Source organism: Athene cunicularia (assembly GCF_003259725.1).
Source record: "Athene cunicularia isolate RWA chromosome Z unlocalized genomic scaffold, athCun1 chrZ_part2, whole genome shotgun sequence".
In the NCBI taxonomy this organism is placed as follows: Eukaryota; Metazoa; Chordata; class Aves; order Strigiformes; family Strigidae; genus Athene; species Athene cunicularia.
The window spans coordinates 16,901,543-16,920,995 of record NW_020799143.1 but is presented as its reverse complement, the minus strand read 5'-3'; positions in this window follow the sequence as shown (position 1 = coordinate 16,920,995).

Sequence of the window (19,453 nt, the reverse complement as noted above, 5' to 3'; positions counted from 1 at the left end):
GTCGAGCGGAGGGGCGCGGAGCCCTGCGGAAGGGCGGGCGGTGTGAGGCAGACGCCGCCTCCCGTGCGGCGGGGTCACGTTTCCCGCTGGTCGGCACCGGCGGTCAGACCCGTAAGAGCCTTGGTGTGTTCCGTTCGGTAGCGTATGACCGAAGTGAAGGGCACGCTAAGACCCATCCCAGGGTCTCAAAGCAACAGGTACAAATTGGTGGCTGCTGCGGGTCTCCGTTTTCCATTTTAGAGATGGCAAAACTCGGCAGCGAAAAGCTCGAGGGCGTCGGGGTCAGAGGCAGTGACCGTTTCGGGGTCCCCTTACCACGGTGGCACGCGTCTGGAGGGAGCCCAGCAGACGCAGTCCTCTACTTCAGACCTAGGATGCTTTCTAACTAGCGCCCTAGCGCTTTCTAACTAGTCACATTTCATATATATACAACCGAACAACTCACAAAGGAGCCTCCGAGGATACGATCGATACACAGAGAAATAAACTGAAATGTCAAAGCTGGAGTTCCTGTTCAGGACTGTAGAAAGTTATGCCATGAGTGTAGAGAAGACAGGAAATAAACCGCAGGATTCAGACCTTCCCCAGCACTCTCACACCGCCAGTATTCACCAGTGGGTTTCCACTGCCATCTCTAAGTTACTAACCCAAATAATACAGATTTATTATTCCAATTAAGTTGTACCTCACTAAGGAGCTAGCAATGCCTAATTATTATTAAATTCAGTGCTATGAGATTGGGGATGGTTTTCTCTTGTGTATTACTTTACAGTTCATTGAAGATATCACTGTAAAAGCTAAAAGCTCTGGCTTCCTTATTAAACTTTCTTATGAGTGTAATTCACTCTCATTTGATTTCTTAATTCTTTCATTATATCTTGCAGATCCTATTACAGAGTTGCCTGTCATGACAAATCTGCTCTGCCTAGTCATATGTTAATGTTCCGAAGTGTTCTGGGAAACAGAAAAAAAAAAAAACAAAAACAAACCTAATCTGTATCATAACCATTTAAAACTGAAAGGTTTAAATTCAATAAAATATTTGAGTCAGCTGAAGCACTGTGTAAATGGCATGAAGCAAAGTGTTGTAAATGACAGTGTTCTATGGAAAAAAAACTGAATTCTGCTACATATACCAGAACATCTCATCTTCTGAAACACCTTAATGTGTTTTAGAACTCTATCTCAATTTGGGTTTCCCATTATTCTATAGAAAAGTAGGTCTCTTGACAGGTTACAATTTTTGCACAACAAATTCTCATACTTTTAACTTAAAACTGAAACTGAAGTATTGCAATATAGGAATTGCTGTGTAATTTGAGATTCAGAGGTAAGGTCTACTGAAAATGTTTTGCCAAGTAAGAAATCAATATGATATTGCAAAAAATGGAGTAAAGTATATATTTCCCTTCAACAAAGTCTGCAAAACAAGGAGGAAAAAAAAATCCAGCTTGCTACAGCAACTAAACTGAAGTTTAGGAAACTGATGCTTAAAGGGGTCAATTTTGCTGCATACCCATTTAAAAAAATAAATAATCAGAAGGCAGACTCTGGACAGCAAATAGTTGGAGAGTAAAAAGCTGAAATTGCTAAACAGGCAGCAAATTTGTGTTCTTACACTTCATACCAATAAGCACACTTACTCCCATATACTGTAAATAAAGTGTTCTGACTAATTATTTTTTTATACACCCAGTGAATAGGTCTCTGTGTGTGGTTATGGCCAGAGCCAGTAAATATACCCTTATGCTGTAATATCCTAGTGGTCTTCCACCAAACTTTAAGAACCCTGTGGTTCTGCCAATCCAGAGATGGCCACAGTACAGCTGTGTTGAAAACAAAACAGAATGTGCCTGAGTTCCCTGACAATATTTTTAAAAGATAACTTTTGAAACAGTTTTTTAAACAACCTGTTTGCCTCTGTAATTATTTCATGAGTTAGATATTGTATAATTAATTATTCACATCCTATTGTGCAAAACCACAAACAGAAGACTAGTGTTTGTATCTGCTTAATATTTTATATGAACTCCTCAGCCTGATTGTCCTCTTTTCTACCCCACTTGCAGCCACTACATTATTTCCATTTTACTGAGGCTTAAATTAGAGATGAATCAGGACCCATATTATTATTTTATTCATCTTTCTGAACTAGCTAAAAAAACCAAACATCACCTGGAAGCTCTTCCTAAGGGTTGTTCTTCCCTTGATGTGTGTAACATAATTCCTTATTAAGTCAGTAGGAATAACGTATGTGCCCCAAAGTGAGAATTTACTCCATATCTCATTCAAATAATTGAATTTTAAAAAAATAACTTGTTGAGAAATGCTGAATTTTTGTTTGTTCATAACCACATGGAAATACCTCTTGTCCCACTGAAGAGTTTTAGCCTGTGAACTATGAGTTCTGTTTTGTACATTTCTGTATTTTTGAAAATGTAAATACAAATAATGTCTTTGTTCTGAGACAATGTGTAATTTGGAAGAGCATGTTTCTCCATTCACGTGGCAAAGGAAAAGTTCCTCTTTTTTTTTCTTTATTTCAGCCAATATTAAAGCGTGCAGGAATATATGTAATGACTTTGCTGTATCATTTTTCCATGTCCTAAAAAAAAAATATAGCTCTAGTGATTATTAAGTAAGCAAATGCCTTTCAGTACAAGATCCTCTCAAATCGTTCTCTCATCTTCACTGTCACCATCCAGGGAAAAATAATTCGCAACATGTACAAAATATCTTAGTAAAACCTTATATCCTCATACATATGATGTGATATCAAACAACACAGGCTTTTGTGATCTTCCATAGTTTCTGTGGTTCATACCCATTTTATTTAGTCTCCAGGCATACAGCTGAGATTGGTTCTATTCCATATGATGGAGAAGCAAAACCAGGTGTTACCTGTGCCTCAGGAAAACTTGGATCTGAACTCTGTAGCTCATCTTTACAATTTAGCAAGGAATTTGAAGAGCTGTCATGATACAGCTATCTGGTGGTTTAGCATTTCTATCATAAGTAGTGTTTATGATAAACACTTCAATAGCATATTAACAATTGTTTCCATGACAAATAAGGCTGAGGTTCCCATTGCAAAAGTTGCTGTACTACCACAGTAGGATTAAACAGTTTCTGCCCCATGGAATTAAAATGTTACATAATTATTTCAATAAAAAAAGAAAAAAAAAAAACCACAACACCAGCATACAACTGTTAGCTATTGTAAGAGGATATTATTAAAGAATTTGAAAGTGAAAAGGTGATTTCACAGTTTACTGAAGGAATAACTCTCCAGACAACCACCCAAATAAGCAAGAAACACCAAAACTGCATGTAGAAGCAGCACATTGACAGGCAGTGACACTGGCACTCAAGGCTTTTTCTCCCCAGTCTCCATATGATTCCCACATACACCCATGAAAGTCACTACTTTTTTCTTACAAGTGTTACCAACAGGACAGTACCAACAGTACTTAGGGTCACCAGTTATCCAGTCTTCTGTATCGAGCATCTTCACTTCCTGTGGGGAACAATGCTTTTCCATGTCACTCACACTTCACAGTTTTACATGTTTCAGTTACACTGGTCAACCTATAAAGACGGACAGAAAGAATCGTTTCAAATATCAGAAGAGTCTTCACCTCCAAATGTGAAGACTGTCCAACAGCAATGCATTTCTCTAAACTTTGAATGCCTTCTGTCTTTCTTTAGGGAAGGTGGACATGAAAATGGAGTCAATGAACTCAGTGTCCCTGATGGACTGCTGGTTTGCCCAATGTAAACAAAGTACTAATAAGAAATTATGTTCTCCAAGGGATTACTGTTAGCTTTCTGATTACTTCATTCCCAGGCATAAATTTTGTGGTGAAAGCTTTATAACAGTCCCTATTACTCTTATGAAATATTAGGGAAAGTAAAAATGAAATGTCTGTTGCTTTTCCTGAGAGGTAGAGAAAGGAGAAGCCATGCCTAGCTAGGAGATGACCTAAAGGTCTGATTCAAATATCTGGTGAGGTGTTCAAAGACTTAATGCATTAATCTCATTTTAGCTGCAAATAGCACGTCATTCTTGTGTTTCAATAATTGTCTGATCTGTTTCTCCATGCAAAACTGAATAAGATACCAGAGTGTACATTTTTGAGGCAAGGTTGGCTGCTAATTCAAAGCCAAAAAGCACCACTGAATCAATACCAAAAGTACTTGGAGGTATCCCAAACAATGGCTGAATGGTTTGCTTTGTAGGAAAGTCCAGGCTGACAGGCACAGAGAATTGAACTGCAGGTTTAGTCCCCTCTCAAACTCCAACTTGTACCAAAAAAGCAAGAAATAAAGAGTGTGAGAAGCCAGAACCCACATTTGTCTCCCATTAGCACTAAATCCATGGAAACTGAGTTCCCAGGTTGTTCATCAAGTTTCAATACAACAGAGTCTTAAACCAGGTTATTCCAGAAATCAACCTGCTGTGCTGCTGCCTCTTTCTTATGCCACTTATACTGAGAATTTAGGCAAATTACATGTCCCATGTGAATACATCCCTAACTGTTCAAATGATCAGTCTACTAACAGAGTATTTTACTTCATTTGCACATCCTTAATACAGGCTACCTGTATTAAACTACTCCCAGGCCAAAGAAGTAGTTCTGATAGCTGTGCTCAGCTTTGCAGGTTAAAGCTGTTACCAAACCTCCTGTCCACCTACCCCTTACTTGGAAGTTAATTGAAGGGAATTTATTACCATTCCATTGCCAATCACTAGTATCGTTTAAACTATTGCAGAAAGTGTCTTTCCAAAGGATGGCAATCCCTGTCAAAATAGGGGGGAAAGGCTTAAGCCATTTGACTTAAATAATTAACATTGTTTGCTTCTCATGCACATGGGTCAAAGTCCTTGAAGATAGATCTCCTTTCTCAGCTACAGTCTCATGCCTTTGACAGTAAGGTTTTATGCTGCAGTGAGCACAAGGTATTTCCAAGTTACCATTAAGAAAATTAGACTAAACAGTACATAAAACTTCTGCCATTTTATAGATTACCATTAATCAGTTGTATATTGGAAGTTTATTATTATTTTTGGAGTTGTTCAGCAAAAGTGCATAAGGGAACATTCTTATGATGTTAGTCTGAACACAAATAAAAAGGAAATAAAAATGTTCTCCGAATTTCAAATTAGGGAATATAATATTAACAGAATATTGGCTCTGTGACAATAAACCAAATTCTGAAACATACTACACTGAATATTATACTGGTTACTATTTGAAATCCAAAGAGTAATAGAAATACTTTGCATTTTGCGGGCTGTCTAAAGTAAGCAACTGTTCATCATAGATCCACTAAAAGTAATTTTTAAGTTAGAAACTACTTCATTAGTAGAATATCATATTACCATTTTTAGCAAAGTCTTCTCATTCCACAGACAAGTATCATAGCTAACTACAATTACTTCCCTAAAAAGAATACTATAAAGCCAGTACAATTTTTATATTGAACTCTGAAATTCATACATACTCAACAAATCCATAGGACCTCTGCCTTATTGACAATACTGGATGTTTAGTAGATATACTGAGGCTAAAATTAAGGTTTGTGTGATGCTGTGAGGAAGATAGAGTTTCTTTATCTGGAAGAAGAGGAACATTTACTGTGAAAGTCCCAAATATGAGTATAAATATCCTGTATGATTAATAAACTACAATAAAGATCATTCCATAGTTGAAATTCTCATGTTTTAAAGGGAGAAGGACATTTATAAGGGGAAAAACATTTACCTCTGTCTTCTTTTTTTTTTAAAAAAAAAAAAAGAAATCTGCTTCTTTTAATGAAGCATATAAATACAATAGGAGAGTCACAAAAGTCATAGTGATCTGAAGATACAAGTAGGGGGAATTCATGCATAGATAATCTTGTTTCAGACAAAGATTATGCCAGAAAAAAAGTGTAGAACTTACAACACACAGTCCTCCCTTCAAGTATAAGTGAAGTTTGTTGACTCTGTATGCCTCAAAAGTTGCCTACACGCACCATATTTTAAGGCAAGTATCTTGGAACACCTACCCCCAGCTTTGCTGTGTTATCATTTCTCTGTGTACAACTTCAGAATAAATACCAAAATAAGCAACCATTGGTATTTAGACAACTCTTTAGGTACACAATCACAAAGTATAACCCAAACAAAACTAGGAAAGTGAAACTGAGTACAGTTTATCGGTTATTAGAAAAATAAGTTAAATATTCAGTCTAATGTTTCCAAGAGTGTCTTCTCAGCAAAACAAATGTTCCTGACAGATTAGCTGAGGACTGGCCTGTTTACATCAACAGTCTATAACAGCATACAGTGCTACTAAGATAGCTCATTTAAAGGTGAAAATCTTATCAATCATAGTAGGAGGTAAAATTTATAGTTTGGTCCTCTCTGCAGAATCTACTGGTGCCACAGAAGACTGTTTTTCCTAAGACTATGTCTATTAACTCTTGTATTAACACCTTCCTAAAATCACTGCAGCACATTTCCACTTGTATGAGTAATTCAACTGTTTCTGTGTGACTAAATCGGGTAAAATTAAAATATCATCAATTTGAAAGAGTTGGAAGGAATAACTACTGTCTGGCGTGCAAAATAAGATAAGCATACTGTTTAATTTAGCCTTAAAATTGGTACTAACTTCATCATGTCAATGGTAAGTTTTGCTAAAAATCCCAGGGAGCTTCAGTATCATCAGATAAACTGGGGCTAAAAAGAAGACACTGGCAACACGTAACTACAATGTGGTTTACTCACAATACAAATGGTTGTTAGTTGAAAAAAAGGAGTAACAAATTGAAGCACATACAAAATATGTGCAGAGCATTCAAAAAGCATGATCATCACCTTTTGAAGATAATGTTAAAGACTTTTGAACCCACAGATTCCCATTCTAAATGGACTGTGTTCTGTATGACTAACTCAATGCAGATGTTGAAAATGATCACTAGAATTATTGAGTAGAGTTCCTGAACAGATTTCAAGTCACCATGGAATTGAGTTAACTTCTGAAGACTTTCAGTTGTTTACAAAGAGCAATGGTCTGAACTATGTTCCATCATCTTTTTGTCTTTCCTATGAAAAATTTTTTTCGCGGATTCCAGCATTTTGAATTGTAACTGAGAATAGGTCCTACAACATGTAATTTTAAAGGTACTGCCTTCCTCTAAGCTGTCAGAAGATGTTTTACATGATAGAGCTGGAGGTCTCCATACAGTTTTATTATAGCCCTGTCACTGATGGACTAATAAACTGACAAAAAATAACAAACCGGAGATGGTGATGTTACTTCATGAGAGTCCGTGACTCTCCCTATATCATGAGATATGAGAGATAGCAAAGTGTTCTGGTAAAGATGCAAGAAAGCTTTTACAAGTTCTACAGAACTTTATGCATTATGGATACCTCTTGTGAAACAAAACACAGCCAATATCACATAGCACCACCACTGTCCTGTACATCCCTGTTCCTACAAGACACTTCAGGTATGATTCCAATACTCCATGGATGGATGATTTTGTTGCAGAAAGGCCAGAAAGCATATTGTTCCACGTATTTTCATAAAGCATCTGTAAAATATCATCCAGAGAGAATCTTTGGTAGTAAGACTTCATTTGTAGAATAATGTATATTTAATGACATTAATGCATTTTAATGGTCAAAATGTCTAGGTGCAAGGAAAGGTATATGGCAAAAAGCTAATAGCTTCATGAGCAGCAAAGACAAGTAGATCAACAAAGTGTCTTCTAAAAACAGGTATATTTCCTTTGGAGAAACTTCTGGTGTCTAAATTAGAAGTCTGGAGACTTGATGTTTGACCATCTCAATGGATAATCTGACATTTAATAATGAGAAATTAATCTTCAGCCTTTAATTCCTCCCCCCAAGTTAAATATGTTGAAAATTATTTGAGATGTGGTTGAAACTGATCAATGCTTTAAAAGTGTTGCTGCTGGAAAACAGCAACAGACACCCAAGTAGACTTTCCAAAGGAAAACTAGCTAAAACAGGCATTGTTCTGCCAAGTGTTGTTAAGGCCTGCAAGTGCTTTAGTCAATAGCACACAATGGGGAAAAAAATTGTCTGCCATTGCTGTAGTTTTACATGTCCAGCTCCAAGGAATACATGCTTCTGTATGTGACTGAGCCAGCTAAAGGCAGCATTTAGTACAAGTCCTGCGCAAAATTGTCTCTTTTACTGGCACTAACTCAAGCCTGTATTATGACTGCTGAGTAACATACCTTTTGGAAAGTGTGGACCCTCTTCTGGTACTTGCTGCATGTGGTTTAGAAACCTGAGAGAGCTGGAGAACAAAGGTAGCTAGGCTGCATATAATGAGTAAAGATGGTTATGTGGAATCCATGTGTTTCCATGCAGCTTCCTATTATTTGTGAATGAAAACCAAAAGAAACTAAAGGTTTGGAGTCTTTTCTGTTATTTCTGGTTTATGTTTTTGGGGACCATAAACCAGTGAGATTAATGCCAAGGTTTTACATTTATTTTCTATTTCAGTAATAGTGTGTCTTGTATTCGAGACTTAGGAATTTCAACTGAGAATTCATACTGAAAAGATAACAGGCTTGGCCATTAATGATCATTAGTGTCACCACTAAGAAAAGATTCATGTTGTTGTTATTTATTAAAGCAATCAAAATGTGCTATTATGATCCTAATTACAATATTTATTCAAACTCCCCTACTTACCCACAGTACAAATACAGTGCAGGCAGCTGTTGTAGAAGCTTCCCTGTGCAGCTCTGGAAATGACTTTTTCTTTCAGCTAAGGGCACTCCTGTTCTCAATGGGAAGTAGAATAAATGCGGATCTTCACACTGAGAGGCAAACACTCTGGTTTTGGATGCATAAGGTTGTATTAAGAAAAAGAGCTGCAGAAGCAGAGAAGTGACTAAGAACTGTGATAGATCAAAATCCAAGTCTGTTGAAGCTTCTGGCTTCAAACCAGCATGTCATAATAAAAGTAAAACATTAAAAACAAACCAGGAAAGAAACAAAAGTTTAGCACTTGCAATGCAAATCACCAGCAAGAAAAACTGAGATTTCAAAATACTACAGAGTATTTTATTTATTCAAGGCTACTTCCTAGGAGATAAAGAACACCAGTATCTACAAACACAGACTTGATATCACAAGGTTCTCCCCTGAGAGCTGAAATGAAAGGTTTGCTTCACTATTATGCAGCACAGCAGCAGAAATAGATAAACACAAACTATGGAACTGGGGCTATCATAAAGTCTATCACACATAATATCAAGAAGCAAATATAAATGTTTGATCATTTATTTTAAGCACATTCATTTAGAATATTAAAAATCCCTCTTCAAATTAATTCAGCATCTATCAGCTGTGTTTGCTGAAGTATGAGCAATGTGTTTATTAAGTCAATATTATAATTTTCAAACATTGTTAAGCAGAGACCACTAAGACAGTGAAGAAGGTATCATTCTGCTCTCCTCAGATGAAGCCCACCTTTCCAAAACCAAGAATGATCTTTGACAGCAACTACAGCCTAATATGTATTATCAGCATCATCTGCTTCTTTTGTTTTTAGGAAACACAATTTGAACATGTGTTTTTTCCCAAAGCAATCCCAAGCAAAAGACACAGTTGCAAGACATCATTAATGTCTTCAAAAATAATCCAAATTTTTGTTTGTTTGAAAATATTAATTTTTTAAATATCCAAACGACTTAAAAAATATAAAATTCTGTCTAGGCCACTTGCCTGAGGGGAATTTGTAGCTGTGAACACAGTTGCACTTAGTGGTATTTTCCCATGGACATTTGTTAGCAATGTTGCTGTGTGCATCTATGTGCATGCTCCTACTCACATCTCGTCTGGATTCAGTTTGTTCCTCAGCAACTGCTGGATAATCACTCTGGGTGTTCACTCACTTCAGGAGAGAGGGAGACAATCCAGGATGATCTTATCATTAACCCCATCTCCTATTCTAAACCATAAAACTCAGATACAGTGAAATATATTTATTAGTTATCAGAATGATATTTCAGAAATATAGGATAAAGCAGTAAAATTTACTTAGCAAGTCAGTACAAATCTGTGATGGGCTAAGATTGTCCTTTTTTTGAGAAAATCTTTTTCAAGGAAGTAAGAAAAAAGAGTTATGTAGTTAAGGAGACTATGAAGGAATAAAACAGTACTTAGCATCCTCTATACCCTCATTCCTGGTACTTATAACAAAACTGGAAAGATCAGACACCTGCTAATTGTATATAAACAGTGACTTCATAGTCACAAGATAATTGGAATGATGTCAACATGCAGGACAGTGTCTCAGCAGTCTTTTTTGCGTGCTGAGTCTATTTACTCAGTGAGCTGTTCCATTCACTTCAGCAGGAACATTTTTTGTGAGAAAGATTTACAGCTTGGAGAAAACTGTAAAATGCCAGTAAAACACGTTTTTAAAAATGGTAATAGAGTAAATAGTGGAATCAACTCTGAACCTAAAAAGAATCTTGTTGGCAAATTGTACTGTTGTAGAATAAATAACCACCGAGAGTGAAATGTATAGGAGGAACAGACTAATTGATGAATGAGGATATCAGAACTAATAATTAATCTTTGGAATAAGATGCATAAGCAGAATAAGCCCATATACTTTTGTTATGACTGTCTGAACATGATAGTCAATTAACTTGTGCATAGATAATACTTTTGCTCTAAAAAGAGAAAAATATTTTTATATTATATTTCTTTTCTCTCCTAAACACAGGAGAACTTTGTTGTATCATCTGAAGGTGAATTAACTCACTATTCCTGAATGGCAGTGATTATCCAATGATGATTTGTTGAAAAAAGATGTGAAAGACTGCATCTACTAAAACAAACAAAAAGGTTCTCCACCACAATCAGTGGGGTCAAGATTTCCTCCTTCTCACTTATCTTTATTTCCTCTGCAACCCTAAAAATAATCTAATCCACAAGTATTGCATTTTTATAGAGCAACAAGGAAGAGAATACCAGAATAAATAGATATTAATTTTCAACCAAATCATAGTGCTCCATGACAATTCTTGTGTTTGGAATTAAACTAAAACTCGGTATTGTGTGTTAACTATATCTTTCTCATACTGTCCCCAAATTTACAGTTATTCATATTGGTTTCCTTTGTTAGCAGTATTCTATCATCTCATGTTTATGTGCTTGTTTAGGTAGTACTAAAAATTGCTTCCTTTATATTTACTGTGATTATAGCTCCTGGTAAGCAATTCCTATGCTGTCCTTTGGAATCCTCCCTTTTAGCATACATACCGCTAAATTAGCTATGTACACGAATCTAGTTGTATGTTGGTATAGTCACTTTACTTCTTAAAGAGCTCGTATCTATCCAGAACATATGGAATTGTTGAAGAGCAGAGACATTTGAACTGTGTGATTACAGGCAGAAAAATGGGATTTTGTTTTATGGCCTGAAACTTTTGTAAGCCAAATCACAGGCACATAATTCTTGGAAGCCAGGACTCACCTTCTTGGAAGCCAGGACTCACCTTCATGCCTCCTGATTGCTTACAGTCCAGAAACTTCTCATAGGAAAGGAGCTGTTACCTCAAAAATAGTCAAATTAATCACTTTATGAAGGGCAGAACTTCTCTGAAGCTGTTCAACTTTGCAACAATCTCAGCAATTGTTGTTCTCAAGAGTAATTACTGAATTAGCATTATTTGCTTCTAATGGGACATAGTGTAGAACAAAGAATACACTGTTGATTTTTATAGCAAATTCTCAAGACACCCAGGAGTTGTTTGCTTGGTGGACAACTGACCTATCCACTTTTCTGACTAGACTGTACTTCTACTTCTCCTCTAGCTCTCCTTCAGATGGGTAAGTCCAAGGCAGGGATGAAGGATAATATGTTAAAGGATCTGTCTATATAGAATTGTTTTCTACCTTGGAGAGCCAATTAAACATAAACTGCCTAGGGCTTTTAAGTGCCTTCAGAACTCCAAAACTGATCTCTTATTAAATATCTTAGTTCAGTTTTTTAATAACAAAAATATTTTACTTTACATAGGAGTTATTTCTGTAAATTGTAGCTAGACACAAATGTTTCTGATTTAACTACCAATAATCAGTCTTAACATATTGTAATTTGCCTCTCTTCCTAGTGTCATGGGAACCAGTACTCAAAAAAAATATTTTTTTAATGGCTGACAGATGTTATACATTTTCCCTTCCCTGAACTGAACTCTGAGAAAAGTTTCTCTCCCTTCTTTCCATTGACTTTAATACATGAGCATCAGTAGTATCTCAAGTCCTTTGTAAGGCCCAGATTTCAGAAGGATACAAACACACTAACATTTATCTAAGTTCAGTGTCTACGTGTGTGTGCTGGGTCTGTGTGGCAGGATTTTTAGTAGTGGGGGTGGGGGCTACAGTGGTGGCCCTCCGTGAGAAGCTTCTCAAAACTTTCCTGGCTCCAAATCAGACCTCCCTCTGGCCAAAGCCAAGCCAAGTAGTGATGGTGGCTGTGCCTCTGCAATGTTTAAGAAGGGGAATCTGGGAGGAGTGGTAGAAGTTGTGAGGAGGAGTTGTGAGTAGGACACCTATGTGAACATCGAGGTCAGTGGAAGAAAGGAGGAGCGGGGGAGAGGTGTGCTGGAGCAGAACTCCCCCTGTACACCATGATGAGAGCTGGCACGCTGTTCCATGACACCATTGAAGTCCACAGTGGAGCAGATGCTGACTTGCAGCTGTGAAGGATCCCACACCAGAGCAAGTGACTGTGCCCAAAGGAGCATGTGGGAAGAAGCCTCCACTGTTGTAGTTCAGTTTTGGGAGGACTGCAACACGCAGGAAGGGATATCCATGCTGAAGGAGCTCAGGAAGGGCTGCAGTCCATGGGGAGGACTCGCACCACAGAAAGTTTGTGGAGGACTCTCTCCTGTGAGAGGCACACCACAATGGAGCAGGAGAGAATGCAAGGAGTCCTGCCTCTAGGAGGAAGGAGCAGTGGTCTGACCATAGATCCATTCCCTGCCCTGCTGTGCCTCTTTGGGGAGGATGTAGAGAGATCAGGAACAAAACAGAGACTGAGAAGAAGGGTGGGGTGGGGTGAGGTGTTTTTAAGGTGTGGTAATGCTTCTCACGGTCCTATTCTGTCTGTGTTGTCATTGTTAGTGTTTGAATTAGAGTGATGTTCTTTTTTATTTTCTCTAACGAGTCTGTCTTTTGCCCATGACAGTAAGGGGTGAGTCTCTGTTCTTATCTCAATTCCTGAGCCTTTTACTTTATTTTCTCCTTCCCATTCCTGAGGGGGAAGGGAGTAAGTGAGTAGCTGCATGGTGCTCATTTGCACTCTGGGCTCAAACCAGTTTAAATGACTGGTTTTAAAGGATTTCCTTGTAAGTCATTTAAACAAGGGCCTCAATTTCCAATATTCTGTTCAATAAAGTTACCCTTCCTCTTATTTTTTTTTTAAATAGATTCAATCTGGAAAATTATATCAGAACACCCAGATAATGTGTTTCTCTTCCCTTTGATATAATAAAATATTAACAGTGATAAACATAAATTCCACCATATACAAATCATACTGAATTTATCTAAGTTTAGCATGTCATTTGATGGTGATTCACCTTCCTTTCAAATACAAGAAAAACAATGTCAGTATTTCCAAATGATTCATACTGTATTCATATGTTTGTCTCAAGATTTCCAAAAACTGTAGAACTACCAATGCCATACATGATGCAAGTCCATGTAAATAAGCGAGAAGCATATTTGTTTCATATATCTGTCGAATGATAGAAGTGAAATAATTTTTTTGTGAATGAATTAGGAATAGCAGACTGAAGGAATCATCGTCTCCTCAGCTGAAGAACACGCTGCTTCTCTGTAGCTTCCCACTCTAATGGTGCACAACATCGTAAACATTTGAGATATACAGACTGTTTCATGGGATTCTGCTGTAGCCATCAGTGGATTAATTAATAGAAGTGACAAAAGTGAAATTCTGCTCCAAGTCTTAAAAATAAGGCTGAGATTGTGATGGATTAAAAAAAAATGTTCCCCATATTAATTTCAACTTTCAGAATGAATTGGCTTTGACTTCTCTGCTGAAAGTTTCATCTAGTAGCCTCTGATAGAACACAACCAATTAATTCCTCAGTTGGACTCCCAGCAACTACTGCAAATAAGCTGTGATGGAAAGCCTATTTCATGAATAACCAGAATAAAACTAGATAAAATTAAAACCTAAGGTATTTAAGTCAATTTAAGTGAATGAATCTGAGAAAACCACAGTCAGCTCCTGGATACTTATAGACAAATAGAAAATGATAATAATAATATTTATCTGAATACAGAACACCCTCCTTTGTGTTCCAGCTCTGTGTCTCAGTAACCACATTAATAGTATGTTGGAGATTCATCTATGATTGACAATTGGACCCTAACATGAACTATACCACTGATATCTGCTAGAGTGTCTTCCAGCCTATATTGGGTTTTTGTGGCAAGATTTTGGTAATGGGGAGGCAAACAGGGTGGCCTCTGGGAGAAGATGCCAGAGGCTTCCCCTGTGTCCAAGAGAGCCAGTGCAAGCCAACTCCAAGATAGACCCGCTGCTGGCCAAGGCCAAGCCCATCAGTAATGGTGGAAGTCCCTCTGTGATTGCATATTTAAGAAGGTGGAATAATTGCTGTGCCACAGCAATTGCAGCATGAGAGAGGTGAGTGAGAATATGTGAAAGAACTCTGCAGACACCAAGGTCAGCGGAGAAGGAGGGGAGGAGGTGCTCCAGGTGCCAGAGCAGAGATTCCCTCGCAGCCCGCGGTGCAGCCCGCGGTGAGGCAGCTGTGCCCCTGCAGCCCTTGGAGGTCCACGGCGGAGCAGAGAGGCACCTGCAGCCGGGGGTACCCCGCGCCAGAGCAGGTGGATGTGCCCAAAGGAGGCTCTGACCCTGGGGGAAGCCCACAGTGGAGCAGGCTCCTGGCAGGACCTGTGGAGAGAGGACCCCACACTGAGCAGGTTTGCTGACAGGGGACCCACACTGGAGCAGCCTGTTCCTGGAGAACTGCACCACATGAAAAGGACCCATGTCGAGCAGTTTATGATGAGCTGCAGCCCATGGGAAGGACTCACATTGGAGAAGTTCACACAGGACTGTCTCCCATGAGAGAGACCTCACACTAGAGCAGGGGAAGAGTATGAGTCCTCCCCCTGAAGAAGGAGTGGCAGAGACAACATGTGATGAACTGACTGTAATTTTCCATCCCACTACAGCACTTGTGGGGAGGAGGTAGAAAACTGGGAGCAAAGCTGAGCCCAGAAAGAGGGGAGAGATGGAGGGAAGATGTTTTAATATTTGATGTTTTTCTCATTATCCTGCTGTGGTTTGATTGGCAATAAAGTAAATCCATTTCCCCAAGTTGGGTCTGGTTTGCCCATGACAATAATTGCTGAGTGATCTCCCTTTCCTTATCTTGACCCACAACCCTTTCATCATGTTTTTTCTCCCTCTGTCCAGTTGAGGAGGGGGAGTGAGAGAGCAGCTTGATGGACACCTGACACCCAGCCAGGGTCAACCCACCACACAGCCATAGCCGTCAACATAATAGCAAATGATCAGCCCAAACTATTTAAACCATATTGACTGTTCTACAATCAGAACATCTTTCTTTCCATGTACTTATTTCCATCTGTCTTTCAACAGCAGGAACTGAAATGAGGTAATAAATGAAAAGCTTTCTGCTCATAGACACCACATAAAAAGAAAAGGGAAGAATACCACCTGATTACCTTCCACAAACTTTACAGGATTTTTTATGACAGGAGCCTGTGCTAGCAATTCCTGTATGTTTAAAGCTAACCCCTTTACAATATGAAACATTGAAAATCTCTCCTCTACATCTGTTGAGATCCCATCATAAGTACTGCAGATTTCCAGTATATATGTAAGTGCTCTTCATACATAATGAATAGCAAGTTGAGAGAGGTGCAGAAACGGACTGCTTTGAGCAGAAGAGTGCAGAGCTCTGCACTTAAGTCTATGGCTTTAATATAGCAGACTCACAGCAACTTTTGAAGGTCTTGTAAAATAACAGTGGAGTTCATTGAGGTATTAAGTGCCAGAAAAAGCAGTGCTCTAATAGCAAAAAAGATCAGATTGTTCTCAGGGCTATTTCATGCAGGATGTTCGCAAAGGGAAACATTCTAGCATCATTCTGCTATGCTGATTAATGTTAATGTCCCATTGCCTTAAAAAAAGTTGACAGTCTAAAGGCATATTTAAAAAAATTATTATAAGGGGTGATTTGAGACGGTGTTGAGAAAGGAGAAGGGTATGTGTGTCTACTTGAGACAAAGGAAGAAGGGCTCAAAATTAAGACTAGATGTAACCTAGTCTAGTAGATAATTAGAAGTTCAAAAGGCATTGGGAAGATAAACAGTTATAACTGACAGCAACCATGTTTTGGCACTAGGAAAAATGTAGTGTTATGATCCCAGTAAGCTAAAAACCAGTTATGCAATGTAATGGTTGTTCTTGAGCTGGAATTCAGTGATGGGATAGCTCTTTCCCTCCTTGGCAGTAGAACACAATCAACATGAGGAATAGTGAAACCCAAGCTGAATTAAGTCCCACACTTCATCTTAGATGATGAAAAGCAATGGGTGCTTCAGTGGGAACTATGAAGACCTGCACTGCTGACAAAAGTAATCATTCTATGCATGAAATTTATTCCTACCCATTTAATGTCACAATTTTAAAATAAATAAACAAATAAAAACAGGTTAACACCAGGAATTCTTTATTTTCTCAACATGCTCTATGAGCTGTGGATTTATGAGGGAAAGAGGACTGTTCTTACATGCTAAGACTTTTGTGCTAGCCTTCACCTGTACACTTCAACTCTGAAATGATGCCATGTGCACACATTGTCATGCAACCCAACCAGGTGGCCTTTGCCCAGAAATAAGCCTCTTTCAAATTTTGGGCCATGTCATAAACTTCATGTTCCTCTTATTAAACATCTAACCCTTTCACAAGTGATGATCTCAGCCTCAGAGATAGCTAGAGGCAAGGCATCTCTATGTTAGTTACATCAAATGAAATAAATTCCTACTTACAAATCTGCTCTCATTTACACTCATAGCTTTCTGGAGTCAGAATCTCCTAGGTCTTTGTCAGGTGGAGAAGAATCTGTATTTTGGAAATAGCCTTACGATAAAAAACTATCATACAAATTTACCTGATGGTATCGGCAAAAGGAGTCTGCAATAACATCATGAAGAAATACTTCCTTGTGAAAATACACTCACATTTGTGAAAAGCTACAGCTACACAATTTGCTGTTCTGCTTCTCTGTAACATTCATCTCCTTAATGTTAGAGGTAAATCATATCACATACAAGTTAGGGCAGTAATTTCCTTTTAATGAACCTTTAAAGATCTAAAGGTTATATCCTGCAACCATTTTCCAAAATTAAGATTGTTTTAAAAATCCCAGGTGCTTGTTTCTTCAAAGTATTATTTGGGTTCAATAATGTGCTTTCCGGGAGCTGCAGTTCTGCTCTATAATGCTATCTTTTCTTTTCATTACAAATGACAGTCTGCTGAACTCTTTGCACTACCCTTATATGTGCACAGAAACAAATGGAGATACTTCTTTGTTAATTGACTTATTAAAAATTCATGGTGCACTTTGATGTTTAATATTTAAACACAGTGTTTAATGTTTGCTAGTGCCATTTTTTCCTGAAAAATAATCAGATATAATAGAGAATGCAGGTTTTTTCAGGACAGTGATGGAGATTTTATTGTGAGTTAACATTCAGGATAGAGATCATCATTACTTCATCATTAGTACATATTTTTTAAAAGTAAGTTCATGCTACCTTTTGAGTCCCAACAAAGCCAGCCTTGATATACTATGGTCCTGTAATGCAATCTGGGTTTTTTTCTATTCCATTTGTGCTCAGGACTGCTGATGTCATATAGAGAGCAATACCAATCAACTATATTCACCATTAGCATTAGACTTGAGAGTATTTTATTCAGAGAACTTTCCTTTTCATAGTTAATCTATTAAATACTTTCCATCCAAAGCTTTGACTGTGCAAAGTGCTAAGATCATTGGTGACGTAACCAAATGCACAGTCAAGATTTCAATCTTCCAACTTTATAGGAAAAAGCAGTATGCTGCAACTGAAACTGAGACAGACCAGTGTTTAAAGAACATGCAGAACCTGGGACATTTACATTAAATTATCTTCTCAACCCAGACTTCTTTCCCACCTTTGAGCAAATTGACTGTGGTCCACTAACTTCTGTGGACCAATCTTAAAAATAAATTCTCCTATCTGTGCACAAATAAAGAAATGCAAGTACTAAAATATCCTGTTAAATTATTGCTCAACTTCCTAGGGAGCTATGGGAGTCTTTTCACTGGAAAAACTGCCTGCAAAACTGTTTTCATTCAAGTATAGAACTGCCAGTGCTGAGCAACAAGGCATTAGAACTTACCAAGACCCATAAAAGTTGCATTCCTTCACCTAATTCACCTGTAGCTCACTAAATCCAGTAGCCAGTCTAAAGACCTTTTTGTGCTCTTTCAGCTTCTCTTACTTTATTGCCTTGGATAGAAGCCATAGAATAGAGCCTACCAGTCCATATTCCAGAGGATTAGTCAGATGACCCACCTCATAGCTCTTCACTTTACAAAGAGATCCTGCTTTCTCTTGTCTCACAAATAATCCTTGCTGTGCACTCCCAACACCTTTCTTTACACCAGAAGTGCTCATTGGGCTCTTAATTGAACCAATTCTAAGCATAAGTCACCCTTCCCATTAAAAAAAAAAAAAAAAAAAAAAAAAAAAAAAAAAAAAAAAAAAAAAATGTTTTGGGGCTTTTTTTCTGGTTAATTTTCCACAGAAAGCCCTTTGACATCTCAAGTCTGTGAGCCTTCTCCACAAATGTCAGTTTTCATCTGTGAATAACTTCTGTTCCCATTACTCTGTTGTGACACTAAGAGGGCCCTTTGCTGATATTCTCTTTTCAAACTCATTCATATAAAAGAAAAAACATAAGCCAGATATTCCAGCTAAGCAACAGACACCTCAAAATCATTTTCACAATTCCACAGCTGCAGACAGCTGTGATGCTTACTTTTCAGGATTATTTTATTCTTTTACACATAATTAGAGGCTGGATGTGCCCAAATTCACTCGTCTTTTGCTCAGTCCTCCTCAGAAATATTGTGTTATTTCACAGAGTCAGATTCCTAAGTGTTTCAATGTTATGCAAACAAAACCTCTTTGTTTAAAATCACAATGTCCAGAATATGTTACGTGAACCACTAGTCCAGTGACATGGGAAGGAATTTTATTTGCAGATATTATCTTAACCAACTATTTTGAAGGTTTTTAATCCCAAAAGAACTAGTAGCTAGCTGAAGA